This window comes from Arvicanthis niloticus, chromosome 6 (assembly GCF_011762505.2).
Source record: "Arvicanthis niloticus isolate mArvNil1 chromosome 6, mArvNil1.pat.X, whole genome shotgun sequence".
NCBI classification, from domain to species: domain Eukaryota; kingdom Metazoa; phylum Chordata; class Mammalia; order Rodentia; family Muridae; genus Arvicanthis; species Arvicanthis niloticus.
In genome coordinates this window covers 65,959,587-65,977,949 of record NC_047663.1, presented here as the reverse complement: position 1 = coordinate 65,977,949, position 18,363 = coordinate 65,959,587, and the positions used below count along the sequence as shown (strand labels likewise).

The following is an 18,363-nucleotide window of genomic DNA, read 5'->3' as shown; positions in this document are numbered from 1 at the left end:
GCTATGGAAACCAATGCTCTACAGTGTCATGCCCAGAACCTCGAAGCCCATGAAAATCTACTTCCGCGGCCCCTGCCAATTTTTACTCCTTCACACATAGAATTGACTGCTTTTCTAAACATCTGAAAAGCTCAACTCTGCTCTAGGGGCCACAGAACAGGATGGCCACAGCAAAGCAACTGAGAGGTCAGGTTTAGTTTAGCGACTTCAATAAACTCATTGGGCCTCCTGCATCGTCAGTGCTGTGACTGGAGTGCATAGCCAGAGAAGGGAGGTGTTGCTGTCCTGAGGTGGCCAGCTGGATATGGGTCACACAGTGCAAAGAGGTAGCTAGGATGGCAAGGGGCCTCAGGAGGGCTCCTGGGGCCCGTGACACCTATTTTGGATTCTGGTTGGGCTCCCAGTTTCTTTTATTTTATAAAACCTCAGCGGCTACAGCAAAGGCCTTATGTACTCTCTTTTTGAACGTTTACAAAGAGAACTTTAAAAGTTATAGTAGACACTGGCCAGGTTCTGTGCTAGCACTTGATAGAAGGGTCCAGCAGGGCCAGGCTACTGGGCTGAATCCAAGGGTCAGAGATTCTGGGAGTTGAATCAGTTCCCAAGATTTCAGGATCTCCTCTTCACCTATAGCTGCTGACACATGGTGTTCAATTACCATGAGCCAGTGACTCTGTTAGCTGTAACATGTCAGTGTAATGGCAGTGTGTGCCCCTCTATTGAGGTGAAAGTGCATGTCCTCACTGTACAGAGGAACAGTGACAATCAGTCCAGGAGTGGCTGTAGAGCTCACACACATAGAGACCATCCTAGCACCATCCCTCTGCTTCCCTGACTGATCTCCCAAAGGCCCAGAGAAATACAGTTCAGGACCCTTGGGTCCCAAATGTCTTGGGAGGACCCAGGGGTATGGGGTAGATAGGAGCTCTAATTCCAGGCACGTGAATACACGCAAGCCAACACACTCTCACAGGCTGACGTTATCCCCACACTGGCATGTGCCGTCCTGCTCAGCCTGGCTGTGGGCATAGGAGCCCAGGGAGGCTGGTGGATCTGCTGCTGCTGCAGGTTCCACCCAACCTGCCTGGAAAGAGAGTTGCTGCACTCTGGCTACACTGGTGGCCTTGTATAGGCCACTGTGACCTCAGGACTGGGAACAAAACTGAGTGAGGTAGGGAGCTGTGGCCTTCTGCAAGCTTGAAGCTACAAAATGCTCAGACTGAGTTCTTCTGGACTGCAGATGGCAATAGGTTTAGAGACAGGTTTTGAGTTAGTCTGTGGTAATGGAGGCATATAAGACCCTGGACTAGCCTCTGAAGGACAAGATATCGTAACCTTTATTCTTCATCTTCATTCTCAGACAGATGTGCCTAGCAATGCACTGGCACCTAAGGTTCTTCGTCATCTCTCAGTGCTTATAGAGGGCAAGTCACACATAACCCTGTGGTATAATGTCCTTCTGCTTTTAGATCTGTGGGGATGGGACTCAGAAAGATGGCTCAGTGGGTAAAGGTACTTGCCACCAAGCCTGACAACAGAGGTTCAATCCCTAGAGGGAGAGAACTGACTCCTGAAAGTTACCCTTTTATTACCATGTGCACCACAGCACTCCCTCGACCACACACACACAATAAATAAATACACAAATAAATATGTAATGCAAAGATATGTGAGGAGATCCAGATGGACTGAGCCAGATGGACTTGCTTCAAAAAATACCTGAGCCAGAAGCTTGGGAGAGGCTTGGAGGTAGCATGGTTATTAAAGGCAAAAGAGGAGGAGCCTTAACACCACTTACGTTTGTATATATGAATGACCCCCCACTGTCTATATTTAAAAATGCTATGTTCCAGGCATGGTGGCCCACACTTGTCACGCCAACACTTGGAAAGCCAAAATGGAAGGGTCAGGAGTTGGAGGCCCACCTGGGATACATGGTGAGAGACTCTGTCTCAAAACCATTTTTTAAAAAGTGTCTTAAAAAGAAAAAAATTTAGAAAGTGTGGTGGTACATGCTTTTAATCCCAGCACACTGGAGGCAGAGGCAGATGGATCTCTATGAGTTCAAGGCCAGCCTGGTCTACAAAGTGAGTCCAAAACAGTCAGGACTACATAGAGAAACCCTGTCTCAAAAAAAAAAAAAAAAGAAAAAAAAAAAAAAAAAGAAAAAGAAAAAAAAAGAAAAGAAAAAAAGAAAATTTGATGGCACATTTTTATAATCCCTGTACTTGGAAGACTGAGGCAGGGGAATTGCTGCAAGTTTGAGGCCAGTCTGGGCTACATAGTGAGTTCCAGGATAGCATGAGCTATAGCAAGAGACACTGTCTCAACACACTAAAGCTAGCAAGCAAACCAATCCTCACTCCCTTCATACCCCAACTCACTTTTCTTCCCAGAACAGCTGCCCAGTCCTCCACACAGGCACGAAGGGTCCTGTACTTGAAGGCTGCCTGCTATATCCCTGCTATGCTGCTTTCTGTCTGTGGGATGTGTTCTCCGCTGACTTTCCTTGAAATCTGGAGCTATGTTGTACAGTAGGTACAATGGTCTCTGTGCCAGCCTGAGTTTTCCTGTTTTATTGCCCACTGTGAGGTGTTAAGCCATCTGTGTATGACCCAACCCTATCAGATATTTTTATTTTATTTGAGTCAGGGTCTCATGTAGCCCCAACTGGCCTCCCCAACTTTAGGAAGTGAATCTTACACAACAGAAGCTGGGTGATGGATCTGACTCTGTCCCCACAGTGAAAACAAAGGTGACAGAAAGATCCAGGAGAAGACAATGAAGATGACCATGATGTGTATGATGGTCTAGCCTGGAGATATGCACCACTTAGGGCTTAGCTAGCCTGCATCCTCTCCTCATTCACATCCATGACTGCAAATAGCTTGCTGTTGGGGAAAAAAATGACTCAAGTTTAGGTAAATGTTAAAAATCTATGATGTTACCTATAAAACAGGACCAGTAATTCTTCAACAGGCAATTCTGGGACCCTTGAGGACCCTTCAGATTGGACATTTATCTGCTGTTGAGTGGAAAGAGCTACAGACCAGGGAAAGACTATAGGGGTGTGTGTGAGTGTGTGTGAGTGTGTGAGTGTGTGTGTGTGTGTGTGTGTGTGTGTGTGTGTGTGTGTGTTTATGCATGTGCATGTATGTGTGTGAAGGGGTCTAACTGATAAGTTTCTGTCCCTTGGAGAGCAGTTTATAACCTAGTGACCAGCTTCACTGCCCATCCAGCACAGCTTAGACGACTTGAGGTCAATTTACCCTTCCCTGCGAATGGCCTGACTAGAACACCCCCTGACTAGCTGAGGCAGAGGAAAGCAAGAGATACGGGTCCAGGTCAGGCCTTCCCCACTTGCTGTGTGACCCTGGTGTTGTTCTCAGTCTCCCATGTTGATTCTGTCTCACTCGTGGCCTCAGAATCCTGAAGCTGTCAGCACTGTGTTAGCTCACAGCCCCTCTCTTCAACAACCAGAATCCTCACACCAACTCTCCAAGAAGGTTGTTGGACTGGGCACATGGCTCAGCCAGTAAAGTGCTTGCCTTGCAAATATGAGAACATAACTTCTATTCTCAGAAGCCATATTAAAAAACAAAGAAAAAAATGGGGCTTAGTGCACACTTGTGATCCCAGCACTGAGTGGGTGGAGACCCACAGAGCACTGGGGCTCACTGGCCAGACAGCCTAGCTTAATTGACACAAGTGTCAGATTAGTGGAAAACCCTGACTCAAAAATCAAGATGGACAACATCTAAGGACGTTCTCTGGCCTGCTCATGGGTGTGCACCCCTGTGCATCCACACTCCACAAACACCCAAGTACACACAGAAAGGAACATGACTGTCCCTACTTTCCAAATAGAGACTGAATTTTTTTTAGGGAAGTTTGAAGCCCCAGTCACACAACTAACAATACTCAGGGTTTAGATTTATGCCCATCTCACTAAAGCTACCTTCAAACTGTCACTCTAAATGGAATTATTAGCTCTGTGAATGGAGCAGTAGAATTCCAAGTTCTGTCCCCAGCTTGGTTAGTATTGGTGACCCAAGAACCATGAAGCTTGCAGAGGGCATGCCCACCTAAGGCGTACCAGGAGGTCCCCAGCACACACATCCCCAGCATGCATGATTTTCCTGAGGCTCAGCACCTGCTGCTGGCCTCTTCCATGGAGCCCTGTCTGGCCAGTGGTAGCAGCTACAGCTCAGCCTACCATGGAAGTCTCCTCTCTCCCACTTAGCTGAGGGGAGTTAAGTCACCAAGGCAGAGGAGGAAGGGAGGGGCACAGCAGCTTCACACCCAAGTTGTTGGAGGATCCAAGAGGTCCAGCCCACAGACACCAGGTCCAGCTGCAGGTAGTGTCTGGAGAATACAGGTATCTTGCCTACAGCCCTCTGGGACTCTAAGGACTAGATGCTGAGAATCATGGAATCACAGGGATGCTAGACAATTTGATCGATTCTAGTTCTTCAGCCTTCCTCATGTCACAGATGAAGAGGAGGCTCATTGCTTTATTCCAGCTATTGGATGAGCTAGCGCTGGGGACTTGGTATTTTCCTGTGAGGACTCTGGCAGGGTCTCCAGGTAAAGCCTACTGGGAAGCTTCACACCTGCCTCCTCCATCGAACATAGGACACTCAGTCAGAAGATTCCTCTGCCTGTCCTGTCTGTCTGATGTCATCTGGGGGCTATTTCAACAAAAAAAATCTTTATTTATTTTTGTCGGAGGGTCTCATGTAGCCCAATCTGGCCTTGAGCCCACTATGTAGCCATTGGTGAGCATGGGCCTCTGATCTACCTGTTTCTTCCTCCCTGGTGACGAGGCTGTATCACCGTAGCCGGTTTATACAATGCTGGGGATAGAACCCAAGACCTTGTGCATGCTAGATCAATGCTCTATCCACTGGGCTACATTCCTAGTACCAACTGAGAATGAATCAACAGGGTGGGCAAGGTAGATCGGTAGATAAAGGTGCCTGCTGCTGAGCCTGGTGACTTGAGTTTTATCCCTGGGATCCACATGGTTGAAAGAGAGAATTGGCTCCTGGAAGTTGTTCTCTGACCTCAACAGCATGCTGTGGACATGCAAATGCCTTCACACTTACACCACACACACACACACACAAACACACAATGTAAAACAATTATTAAGTAAAAAGTCTTAAGTAAAATGAATCTTAATGGCCCTCCAATACCTTGACTCCATTTGTAGAAATGTCAACCCAGAGACACATGACCCTGTCCCAGGCCACACAGCATGAGAATCACCGGAGCATGATGAAAGGTCTCTTTTCACAGTGCCACACCTTCTGCCAGGAAAACTAAGAAGACCATGAACACACGCTCAGCACAAACCCCAGCACACAGGAAGAGGTCAGCACATGCCAGCGTGGTGACCATCATCACTTCCACAGGCTGAGGGCATGTGACTCTACCTCAGGTCCACACTTGAAAGCGAGGCGGAGGGCTAGAACGTTAGAAGTCTTAAGTCTCTCTCTCTCCACCTCCCTCCTCGTCCCTGAGCCCGGACACTGCCTCTGGATCCTGTCTTGGGCAGAGGCTGCTTTGGGAGCTCCTGGCAAGCCTCAGCACAGCCTTGCTGCTCCCCATGCTAGGACAAACACACCATCTTTCTCCCATGGAGAGCTGAGCTGAGCCCCCAGTGGATTTTTCAAAATTCCACTTGGGCTCTCTGGACTCCGCTCTGCTCCCCCAAGGCATGAGAACAGAATTGGTCTCTGCAGTCTTGTGAGTCAGCTCATCCTCCAGAGCCTGTCAAACTACCACCTTTCCCTGAATTTAGTCACATTTAGTCACAACGTATGCCCCTGTCACACAGCCAGGCAAGACAAGGGTCTGGGAGGGCACCCTTAAAGGACCCAAGATGAGGCATGGGTAGCCCTACTGTCTGACACCCTCCCAAGTCTTCCTTCCTCTTTACTAAGTAGCTTTATCTGCCACAGGGTCTCTGTGTTCCTCAGACACATAAGAAGCTAGCCCCTTGCTTCAGTTCACTTTCTAAAACTACACAGGAAATCTTCCTATAACATAAAGCCTCACCCTTGGAACCCAGGCAAAAGACACAAGTCCAGCCTTCCCCTCGTGCAAATGTGACCTTCCTCTTTCTCCTCAAGTCCAGAATCTTATCTTTCCAGATTCCTGTTGACTAGTGGCCTGGTGTGACCGTTGCAGGCTGGCCACATCACTGTCACTAGTACACCGGGGGAGACTGAGACTGGACTCCCTGTTCACCCCTCTATGTCTGTCTTGCCAGCTCCTGGTTCCTTCACTACCTCCCAGGAGCTTGTGCCAGCTTGCTCAGAGACCAGGCATAAAAACAAATTCATTTTACAATCCCAGCCCCGACCTCCCAATCCCTTCCTAGGTCTTACCTGTGCCCCTCAGGTGAGGAGGGTACCTGGAAGGAGCGGGTGCTGGGCTGGGGCCCCAGTCCCCAGGGCTTAGTTGAAGGCTCCAGGAGGGACAGAGGAGTGAACAGGAAGGCTCTCAACACTGCCCCAGCCCAGAGGCTGCTGAGAAAGTTGGAGTAGGTGTGTCCAGGCCCAGGGAGGAGAAGGGAGAGGAGGAGGGAGAGGAGGTGGGAGAAGTGAGGCGGATCATCCCCCTCCTGCCAGCTCTCTGGCTCACTGCAGGGAGAGAAAGCGAGGAAGCCAACTGGTTTGCAGCCCAGAGCTCACAATGGGGTAAGGATGAAGTCAGGGAAGAATGACGGGCCCCTTGTCACCTCTCTTCCAGGTTCCACAGCTCAAGAAACTGAGTAACTGGGCAGGTAGTGTTATACAAAGTCACCTCAGACTACTAGGGTGGGAAAGGTGGTTTGGCTTGCAGATCAGTGTTCTATCCGATCCTAATTTCCAGGTCGCCCCCCACACACACACACACACACACTTCCAGCTCTGCACTGCCAACTGCTAATTATGTAGCCTTGGGCAGTCATAGAACTGGAGCCTCAGTTTCCCTCCCCCACCCTCTTTTCCTTTGTTTTTCTTTTTCTTCTCTCATATCTCCTACCTCCCTGAGTGGTTTTGAGGATTAAATAAAAATAAAAGTTGTAGTGAGGTATTGTGGTTCAGGACTGAAATCTCAGCACTTGTTAGTCGGCCACTGGAGGATTGCTGTGAGTTCCAAGCCAGCCTGGGCTTGGAACAGAATGAGGACCTGTCTCAACCCCTCCCAAAACAAGCAAAATGAGAGCGGTTGAGAAAAGGTGATTCTTATTGATATGAGGCTGTATGACCTATTCCCTCCAAGCCCCAGATCCCCATCTGTAAAGTGTGTGTTTGGGGTGTGTGTGTGTGTGTGTGTGTGTGTGTGTGTGTGTGTGAGACAGAGACAGAGAGAGACTTGGATGATTTGAGGAGAATAAAAGAAGAGACCCACAGGAGTTACCCTTCTCCCCCATTCAGCCCCTGCCATCCTTCACTGGGGAAGCCCTGTGCTTGCTTTCTCAAGTGTAGCACTGGCCTTCAAAACTAGAGTGTCAAGATCAGGAAAGAGTCCCTCCCCACACAGGGAAACCATTCTTCCACAGTTGGCATTCCCAACCTCCCCCTTTCCAGCATCCCTGGAAAGTGCTTGAGTCTTTGTTGGTTTTGTGCACATCTGATCACAGAGAACTCGTTCCTTCCCGGCAACCTGCTCAGATGCAGCAGTCTTACCTGATGTTCAGCCGAGCGGTGACCTTGAACCTGGTTGATGAGCAAGAACTCTTCAGACCTCCTTGTTTCCACTGTCACCATTAGTTCACGTGACCCAGAGCAAATGGCTTAAGTCTGCTCAGTGTCTGTTTTGTTGTTGTTTTCTTATTTTGTTTTGTGTTTGGGGCAAGGCCTCATGTAGCCCGGGCTGGTCTTGAACTCTTGATATTCCTGCCTCAGTGTTAGGATTAAGTGTCTGAGCCATCACACACAGGGCTCTCTTGCGTGCTCTCTCTCTCCCTCTCTCTCTCTTTTTCTCTCTCTCTTTTTCTCTCTCTCTCTCTGTCTCTCTCTGTGTGTGTGTCTCTCTCTCTGTCTGTATCTTTCTCTCTACTTCTTAAAATCATATTTACACAATATTTATTTATTGTGTGTGTATGTTTGTGTGTGTGTGTGTGTGTGTGTGTGTGTGTTTTCATGCACCATGGTGCAAGTTTGGAGGTCAAAATAATTTATGGGAGTCTGTTCTCTCCTTCAATGTGAGATGCATGATCAAACTCATGTGGTCAGGTTGGAAGGCAGGCATCTTCACACACACTGAGCCATCTTGCTGGCCACTTGTTTGTTTGATTTTTGCAATATTGAGAGTGAATCTAGGGCCTAGGTTGGGATAGGCAAGTACTCTACCACTGAGCTATAGCCTCAGCCACTCTGTGAAGAGAACATTCAAAGCAGATCTGGCTTCCACGCAGAGTGGAAAGAGCTGAGACCTGATCCCATGGCTAAAATTCTGGGCTAGAATATTACGATCCCTTACTCAGCCATCATGTCATTTTCTGGAAAATAAATAAAACTGGAGATGACCATTGTTCTGGTTTACTTTCTTTTGCTATGGTGAAACACTCTCACCAAAAACAAGACGGGGAGGAAGGGGTTTATTTCAGCTTATGCTTACAGTCACAGTTCATCCTGAGAGAAGCCAGAGGAGGAACTGAAGCAGAAACCACAGAGGAATGCTACCTTTTTACTCACTCATAGACCCACGCTCAGCCAGCTTTCTTTTATAGCCCAGGCCAGCCTGCCTAGGGATGGTGCCGCCCACAGTGGGCTGGGCCCTCCTACATTAATTAATAATCAAGACAATGCCCCACAGATATGCCAACAGGACAACCTGATGTAGGCAATGCTTCATTTGAGATTCCCTCTTCCCAGGTGACTCTAGGCTGTGTCAGGTTGACAATAAAAGCTAATCAGGTCAACCGCATTAAACAATGAAAAGCAGATCTAGAAAAGCAACTGTCACATGATTTCTCTCAGGTGCAGAATGGTGAGGAGAGAAGGAGGAGGAGGACCAGTGGAAAAGATAATGAGAGAGAAATGGAGCAGCAACAAATTCTGCATGTTTTCTCTTGTATGCAGGATGTACACATGCATAAGTATGTGTGTCTGATATGGAGGCAGGAGAAAACTGTTTGTGGGGAGAGGGGAGAAGCCATGGCAGTAGGGTGCTTATAAGCAAAGTACAAAGGTCTTCCTCTGTGAAGATGCCATAATGAAACCCCGTTGTTTGGAGCCTGGGTAGAGGGCTCAGTGGCCAAAACACTTGCAATTCAAAATGTAAGGACCAGAGTTCAGGTCCCCAGGACAGACATAAATATCAGGCATGTGTGGTGGCTCAACAGTCATTCCAGCCTCCAGAAGTGGAGACAGGATCCCCAGAGCAAGCTAGCTCTTGAAACTAACCCTGTTGGCAAGTTCTAGGTGTGATTGGGAGACCTGCTTCAATGATAAGGTGGAAGACTGATGAAGAATGGTTCCCAGCATCAACTTCAGCCTACATGTGCATGCACACATGTGCACGAATATGCGTGCGTGCACACACACACACATGTGCATATACACATGCCTACCACACACATATGAAAATGGGGGAATAATGCCACTTTTGGCTATTCCCAGGCTGTAGGTGAGAGTTAATCTAATCATCTGCTGCAGCTATGGTAGGTCATGACTTCAGGGACAGGTCACTAGTATAGAATGTCACAAGAGAGTCTCTAAAGTCTCTTCCCTGGGATATCTATGTCTAATAAACAGTGGGCCTAGGGGCTTCCAGTATGGGGCCCCTGTGATCGCCGTGGCAGGAGGCCACACTGAACAGTAATCGATGTGGCTGCCTGTCACCCAGTCTCCAAATCTGATGTGATTATACATTAACCAGAGGTGGGTGGCAGGGTGTCCCCCAAGCCCTTGACTAGTCATGTGCAGAGTAGCAGTCAACTGCCTTCTTTGGGGGCCCCTCTGGCTCAGGTGGGGCACTGGCCTGAATGGATGAGGGTGTAAGGGGGCTGGGGGACTGCAGAACTGTGCTGCCACAGACACGTGTCCATCCGTTCTTTTGCTTTGTCTTGCCATACCTGGCCTGGTGCAGCTCCCAGCTGCCCTCAGACCTTTCTGGTGGATCTCTAGCTTAAGGTCCTATGCACTGAGGAAATGGGACTCTGTGTGCCCCAGAGTGCACTGAACCTTCTTATTTCTAAGTTCCTAACCATAGCATCCCTCTTTCTCCAAAGATTCTCTTGTTTCTCTGGACGCCGCTACAATAGCTTAGCTGAATCTCAGAAAAGCTTTCATTACCTGCCCAAGGTCAGTGATCTAGATGAAGCTGATAGGCAAGACTTGGTCTGTCTAAGCCCTTGTCCTCCTAACCTCTGGTTCTCCACTGCCCATGTCTTTCTCTGTCCCATGGTCTTCTGCCAACCTTCCCATGTGGTCCTTTGGGTTGCATGAGCCTCTCTTGACTTTAACTCTTGATTAGCTTGTCTTGAGCTCCCTGGGGATGGATGTGTGTGTGATAACGTTCTTCAATCCAGGCTACACAATGGTACCCACTCAGAGAACTCTTAGAACTCCTGATGTCTTACCCCAGCATAACCCCAGTCATGGGGAAGGGGAGAAGGTATCTGTGCTTCCTTGTGCAGGGTCCCCCACACGCCCTTGCTGGAACTCTGTGTCTCTATGCAAGTGAGGCCAAAGTTGAACTTTAACAAGGTCTTTAACACCTGGTCCACATGGGTGTCTAACTCAACACATGCAGCCCAGGATAGTTGTGAATACAGCCAACACAAAATCAAACACCGGCTTAAAATATTATGAGATAATCCTTTTTTTTTTTTTGGTGTGTACCTCAATTCTGTGGTTCTTGAGTGTGAATTTATGTAGATGACACCACTGTGCTGCAATATCAAAAGAAGGAAGCCCTAACAGGGACTTCTCAAGACAGAGCCAGGGAGGAGCCACCCTGTGTTCTTCTACTTCCTTGAGAAAGCTACCCTGTCTCCCATAGACCAGGGAGCTCTCCCGGCCTTCCCCCTCCCTCCCTCTTTCCCTTTCAAGCTGCCCCTATTACAGGGCAGAGCCACATCCCTCATATGAGCAGTGATGGGAGTTTCAGAATATTGATGAAGTCTGGAAGCATAGGAAGTATTCATTTAAGTTTAACACACTGAACACCTTTGATTCCTTCTGGGACAGGCTAATGACTAGCTAAAGTTCATTCAGGGCAAATAAGACACAAGCCAGAGTCAGTACAATTTAGATCAGTGGTCCTCAACCCTCCCAGTGCTGTGACCCTTTAATACAGTTTCTCATGTTCCGGTGACCCCCAACCATAACGTTATTTTCATTGCTACCTCATAACTGTAATTTTTAATGTTATGGATTATAATATAAATAAATGATATGTAGGATATCTGATATGCGAACCCTCGACCCACAGGTTGAGAAACCCTGATTTAGATGTGCTTGCTAGTTGGCTATCCAAAATCCTGGCTGCCTCGGGACTGAGGGGGTCTCTCCAAATATGAAGCCTTCAATAAAGGAGACAGCCAAGGAAATCTAGTCCCTTTGGTCACTCAAGGTGAGACAACTGCTACCTTTGAAGATTGTTTTATTGGGGACAGTTGTCTCACAGATTAGTCACATTGGGCAAAGAGTTTGATGAACGTGAAATTCAGGCTTGTGTCTTCTTGGGCTGGACTCCCTCTCGACCTAAGGAAAAACAAATAGAACTGGGAGACAGGTACAGTGCAAAGATCCTATCAGTCCGTGGGTCCTCAGACAGGACAAGGTCCAGGGCCCGACTGTTAAAGGGACCTGATACCTTTAAGGAGGATGAAGTCATTGGGGACCAGGCCACCTGGCCATAGGAGGGCTACAGGCAAGAGGGAGAAACAGAAGGTAGAAGGCAGGTGGGCCGTGGGGGCCGGGGCCGGGAGTCCAGCTCTCCTTCAGACAGACGGGCCCCAGCAGGAGTGGGAACGGCTAGCCTTGGCATTGCATGGGGTGCCCGGGAATGTAATCAAACACTCAGCAGACCCGCTGGCCATGGGCATCTGGGCACCAGCTCATCCTCACCCCCAGCCAGCAAGGCTGACAAGCTCCTGCCAGGAGAAGTGTCCAGTCTCGTAGGCCAGGCCTGGGCATGAGCTCATTTTCCACCAATCCCGTCCTATGTCCTCCTGCCCCAGGCTGGTGTAGTGGGTGGGGCCTCCACTGCTGAGTGTTGCTGGAGCCGGGCTGTCGGGCTGTTGGCCCTAGCTTTGCTTGGGTCACTCCACCTATAAGCCTGGGAGTTAGCAAGCCACTCTGAGAACCTGAAACAGGACCTATGATCTGCTCCCTATCCTCCCACCACTTCCTTATTCTTAGGACTCTGATGATCATGACTTAAAGCACTGGGGATCCTGGTACCATGAACAGTCTCCTCCTCATCTCCTATTTCTCCCCATCACACAGTATCAACAACATTGGTAACGTCACTAGTAACTAATACCCGTTACTATTCCTTAAGAACTAAGCATCAGGTTGTGGGGACGGCTTGGTGGGTGAAGGGCTTTCCACATAAGCATGGAGACCTGAGTTCAGATCTCCAGAATCCATGTGAAAGCACATGTGGTAACCTTTGATTGAAATAACAGCACTCCTCTGCTAGACAGAGACAAAGGAATTCAGAGAAGGCTATGGGCCAGCCAGCCTGCTGTGCTCAGCAGCAAATAACAACAGTAACAAAAAAGACCCTGTCTCAAACAGGACAAAAGATGAGGACAGACACTGAGATTGTCTGTAGGTTTCTACTCACACACCATGGTGTATGTGCACGCACACACACACACACACACACACACACACACTTATACACAAAGATTTAAAAAATAAAAAGAACTAAGCACCACTATGTTCCATCCACAAGTTGACCCCCAAGTCCCCAGTAAAGGGTGTCACTGTCACTCTCATTTTGCAGGACTTGAGATTCAGACAGGTAAGTTGGCACTTAGTCTAGGCTCTGCCTAGACATAGGCAACAGACAGGTGTACCTAACTCACTATAAAAGGGGCTGCTTGCCCTCTCTCTCTCTCTCTCTCTCTCTCTCTCTCTCTCTCTCTCTCTGCCTTTTCCTTGTAGGACATGGCTCTACAGATTAGAAAATTGAGGTGTATGAAGATTCCCTGGTCTCAGAGCCTCTTTCAATTGCTTGGTCTGCAGGTCACACCAAATTTAGCAAGGCAGAGTCCCTGAGTGTTGGCAGTCTGTCCTCTGTCCCCTGAATTCCAGAAGCAGAGCCACCACCCTCCTTGTCCAGTCTCCCTTGAGTCACATCCACATATTCTGTCTGGCTAGGAAGAACCTTCCCTCGGGGAGGGAAACTTCAGAGGAAGGGCAGGGAGACAGGAGACACAGAGGAAGGCAGGTGTCTTGAGAATCTGGGACCACTGTTCGACATCCTGAGCTCTGTTTGCAGGCTAGTCGTAGACCTGACAGCAGGGAAATTCAGTAACCCAGGGTGTTCTACCTTCATAGTTTGTAGGACTCAGCACGGTGTGTATATTTTGGTGGAGGGTTTGTTAAAATGCACATTCCCAGTCCCTATCCCCACCAGGAAGGGCCCCACTTGTGTGTATGTGTGAGTGTGCATGTGTGTGAGTGTTTATGTGAATGCATGTGCATGTGGAGGCCAAAAGACAACCTCTATTACCACTCTGGCACTGACACCTGCAATTTGGCTGGGCTGGCAGGTCAGTGAGACCCAGGCATCTGCCTGTCTCTGCCTCCCCAGAGATGGGATTACAACAAGCACATGACATTATGCCCACTTTTGTTTTTAATTATTTCTCTTTTTTTGAGATTTTAATAAAATTACATCGTTTCCTCCTTTCATTTTCTCTCTTCAAACCACCTTTGCTCTCTTTCAAATTCATGGTCTCTTTTGAAGTTAATTATTGTTACATACATACATACATACATACATACATACATACATTCTTAAATATACAAATGCAACCTGCTCAATCTGTATAATGTTACTTATATGTCTGTTTTTAGGGCTGACCATTTAGTGTTGGATAACCAATGGGTGTGTTCTTCCCTGGGGAAGACTTTTTCTAACAATCTTAGCATTCTTTGGTTGTTTATAGTTCTTTGTCTGGGGCTGAGGCCTGGAAGGCTTTCTCCCACCCACTGGCATGTCTACTGGTATCACCCTTTGTGATGGCTATTCCTGGTTGTCAACTTGACTGCATCTGGAATGAACTACAATCCAGAAATAGAGGGCACACCTGTGTTCCAGATCTTGAGGCTGGAAGACACAGGCTCTGACCCTGATCTTGACATGGGATGACACATGCTTTTGATCCAGATCTTGAGGCATAGAGGCCATGAAAAGTTTAGTCCCAGGCAAGGTAGTACACACCTTTAGTTCCAGGAGACTGAGGCAAGCAGATCTCTGAGTTCAAGGCCAGCCTGGGACAGAGAAAGTTCCAAATCCAGGCACAATGGTACACGCCTTTAGTCTGGGCCATACCTTCTGCTGGAGGCCTACATAAAGACAATGGAAGAAGGAAGATTCCTTCTTCTTCCTTAGCTTGCACTTACTTGCCAGCACATGTTGGCTTCAGCTTATATAGAGAACCAGCTAAAACACCTAGCCACGTGGGACTAGATTCTTGGACTTTGCATTCATATCTGCCCATTGTTGGGTCAGTTGGACTGCAGACTGTAAGTCATTCCAATAAATCCCTTTAATATAGAGAGAGACATTCTATTAGTTCTGGGACTCTAGAGAACCCTGACTAATACATCCTTGTTTCAGGTCACATTCAGGCAGTGGTGATATGGGTGAGACTTTATGGGTGAAGCTTTTGACATTACGAGGAGATATATCTCACATCAAACTTCTTGACCTTTTGGCTTTTACGATATTTCCACCAGGGCAAATGATCTCTGAACCTTAGGTGTTGGAGTTGTATTATAGATGTGTCTGTTGGGACTGGATGCCCAGTTTCATGATAAAGATTCTGAGGACCAAATTCAGGTCTTCATTATTACACAGTCCATAGATTCTGGATGGAGTGTGTGTGTGTGTGTGTGTGTGTGCTGTGTGTGTATGTGAGTTTGTGTGATGTGTGTATGTGAGTGTGTGTGGGGTGTGTATTGTGTGTGTATGTGATTATATGTGGTATGTATATGTGTGTATGTGAATATGTGGTGTGTGTATATGGTATGTGTGTGTCTGTGAGTGTGTGTGGGATGTGTGTGGGGTGTGTATTGTGTGTGTGTATGTGAGTATATGTGGTATGTATATGTGTGTATGTGAATATGTGGTGTGTGTGTGTGTGGTATGTGTGTGTATGTGAATGTGGGGGTGTATGTATGTGAGTGTGTACATGTGTGGTGTGTGTGGTATGTGTGTGTGAATGTATGTGGTGTATGTGTGTTGTGTATATAGTGTATGTATTATGTATGTATGTATGTATGTATGTATGTATGTATGTATGTGTGTGCGTGCATGCTAGTGCATGTGGTGTGGTATATAATACACATACTTGTGGACCTGTGTGTGCAAATATGCACACTAGAGGCTAATATCCAATTATCCTTTGTTGCTCTTCACTTTATTGGGTTCTGGGGATCGAGCTCAGATCCTCATGTGCACTGCAGGCACTTTGCCCTCTGAGCCATCCCCCAACTCCTGGATTCTGCATATTTTAAGTGAACTTCTGAAAGGGTTCAAAGCCAAGTCAGCTGATTCCTACCATGTTGCTAATGAGGAAGTTGGGGTGGGGAGGGGAATGGGCCTGGCCCAAGGCCACTCAGCTTCAGGCACTGTCCCAGCTGGAAAGCCAAGTGGGGCTCAGGAGGCAAACCACATAGCAGTGGGGGATTCCAGGAAGGGAGGCCTGAGAACTGGGAACTGGGCAGAGCAAAGGAACATTAAAGGCAGAGTCGCCTCCCACATCTCTCCTTTCACCCAACTGCGCTCTGTCTCCACCCATCCCATCCTCCATCGCCACTTGCTGAGCTACTTTCCTTTTCTTTTCAGTCTAGGAGAAAGGACACCATCTTAGAGCCAGACACCTGGGTGCAGGCCTGCCTTTCACACTACCACGCTCTACAATCCAAGGCAATTTCTTACCCTCTCTGACCCTCAGGTTACTCTGGTAGAATAAGAGATCGGGCTAGGAAGCTTTCTTCAAAGTACAGTTCTTGAGTCATCTCCAAGAAGATAGTGGTGTATGACTTTAATCCCAACACTCAAGAGGCAGAGGCAGCAGATCTCTATGAGTTTGAGGTGAGCCTGGTCTACATAGTGAGTTCTGGTCTAGCTAGGGCTACACAGTGAGACCTGACTCAGAAACAACCAGAATGAGTGCTTCACCACATCCAGGAGGAGGTCTGCTTGGTACACCAGCACTGCTCAGTGTGTACCTGTTCAGTCTGCAACAGTCATCCCTCATCCATGTTCAACTGATGGGTGCCTGGCAGGCTGGAGACTTGACTCAGCTCTCCTGCAGACTATTTGGGGGCCCCTATCAATGCCTCCTGCCCAGAGGCAAAGACATAGTTTAAATGACCCTTCCATGGCCCTACACCCTAAGCTTGCCAACTCCTCAGCAGCTCCCAGATACAAGTCCCTCAAATTGCCTAAGGATTTTGAGCTAAGCCCTCGGCTTCCAGCATGCTTCAGCAGGGATCCTTCTAGAACCCGAGGTGAGATACAGGATTCTTGCTGCTCCGCCCACCTGGCTGCTGCCCAGATGGAGGCTGCCCTGTTGTCTGCACGGGTGTCCCAGGCTGTGGGCCTGTGGGGTTGTGCAAACAGAGCCGAGCTGAAACCTTGCCGTGCTCAGAGCATCTGCTCTCAGCCCAGGCAGAAAGCTTTAAAAAGGCTTGCTGTCTGCTCAGCCTCAGAGAGTCTGGACGAACATCAATGTAGTGAAGGCATCAAAGCATCCCTAGGTTATGTCAGTATAGAGTGAAGTTGGAAGCTGGTGCCTTAAGACATGCATCCCTTACCCGGAAGTGCTCCATAGTTGGAGAGACAGGTTTAGAACTCATAAGCACTCCAGATGGGGAAACTGAGGCTGGACAACATACTCTCAAACATGTGTGGGATTCAGGTCACAGACAGAGGGGTGCTAAGAATAAGCATGCAGTCAGCTCAGCTAGGCATACTCCTGTTCCACGCTGCTGCAGGGGATGCAGGCAGGCTGGTCATATTGCGGTGAGCCTCTGAACTGCAGTATAGCAAAGTGTCCTTCACCAAATCCCAGCAAATGCCAATGGTAATCCTGAACCTTAACCCATAGAAACCGTAGAAAACTCCTTTCCTTAAAAGCCCCTCCGTAGTTCTGGATATTTCATTCTTCCAAAAACAGACAAAACACAACAGCAGAATATTATGCACAGGGCTTTTCTGAGCAGATGACTTTAAGGGATAAGAAGTCCAGACAGATAGACAGACAGACAGACAAATCAGAGAGGGACTTTCCAGTTGGAGGGATGCAGTCATCTCCAAAACCCTGTGCTTCATCCTTTGCTCTGAACAAACAGAATAACAAAGTGAGTTTTGCTGTAACATGTGCTGCAACAGACAGAGCGGCTTGGTGTTCCTGCTGCTGCTGTAGGCAGAGGCCCAGCATCCCTCCTGCCCTAGACGGAGATTCCGTGTTTGTGGCACTGTCCCTGGAGAGAGACAGAGGCAGGTGGATTTTGCTCACATTTGAACCTCAGCATCTGGCAGGGACTGCAGACTTGAACTGGGGAGGAGAGCATAAAAGGGATTATGCTTAAGTACGCCACTGAACGTAAGCGAGATGCCAACTGGTTCCCCAAAAGCGGTGCAGGCTCCCCAACCCTCATAATTGCTCCATTTAATTCATTATGGGATTATCTCTGAGACTAGGGGAGGAGGCAGGGAGCACCACCTGGGAGTCCTGGCACTTGCACAATCCCCTGAGGCTGAAGGGACACCTCAGGACCCCAAACAGGGCAGAAACCATCCAAGCTTCCAGTCCTGTGTCTGCCTCTGAATGGCTGTGACTCTGAGCAGTCCTGTAAATCTCTCTCTGTGATGGCTGACAGAGAACAAGCTGAAGTGGTCAGGTAAGACATCTGCACAGGGACCTAGGATTCTGCAGAGGGGCTCTAGGGGCTGCCCTGGGAAAGAGCCACCAGCAGCAAACGGGGTCGGGGGGGGGGGCAACTAAGTCTCTGGCTCTCTCTCTAGCCACAAGGCTGGCCCTCTGACAAGAAGGGTCTGTGTGTGGTGTTTGAAACAATGAAGCTGAAGCCCTCCCACACTGTAGGGATCACACAGGATAACAAAAAGCACTCCAGAAGACCTTAGTGTGCCCCCCTTCCCAGACTC

The 18,363-nt window shown here is 48.3% G+C and overlaps 1 protein-coding gene across 1 annotated transcript in view; it reads right to left on the bottom strand.

The window, feature by feature from the left end:
* Positions 1-6,535, bottom strand: part of Fat2 (FAT atypical cadherin 2) — an 86,522-nt gene extending 79,987 nt beyond the window's left edge. Inside the window, exon 1 of the mRNA XM_034507206.2 lies at positions 6,396-6,535. The gene's annotated coding sequence lies outside the window, so the exon portion shown is untranslated. The remainder of the gene's footprint in view (positions 1-6,395) is intronic.
* Between the last annotated feature and the right edge of the window lie 11,828 nt (positions 6,536-18,363).